Genomic DNA, 374 nt, shown 5'->3' with positions numbered 1-374 from the left:
TAAGCCTACAGTTACTTGGTTGTTATTAGTTTTGTTTTGTGTAATCATTTTGCTGTGCCTTGATCCGATTTTATTGGGTGGTTTTTTTTTTTCCATTTCTCCAGGCTACATCTAAGGAAAGATCTAAGTATAAAAACATTTTTTGTAGTCACTGCGGATCACTTCCTTTGATCAATGAAATTTTTAGATTTTTCTTTAGTTTATACTCTGTTTTCTTTTTCTTCTTCCTTATTCTTCTTTTTAGTCCCGTTTACTTGAAGTCACTGAAAATACAGCTTATCTTACTTGGTATTAGAGCACAACTTCTCAAGGGGCCTATAATACAGCTCTTAATCAGAGTATTTTCAACATTCAACATGGCTACAGCTGGATTT

Source organism: Theobroma umbraticum, unplaced genomic scaffold (genome assembly GCF_002168275.2).
Source record: "Theobroma umbraticum cultivar Fairchild unplaced genomic scaffold, ASM216827v3 scaffold_55.0, whole genome shotgun sequence".
Lineage (NCBI taxonomy): Eukaryota > Viridiplantae > Streptophyta > Magnoliopsida > Malvales > Malvaceae > Theobroma > Theobroma umbraticum.
Note: the sequence above shows the minus strand (reverse complement) of the source record.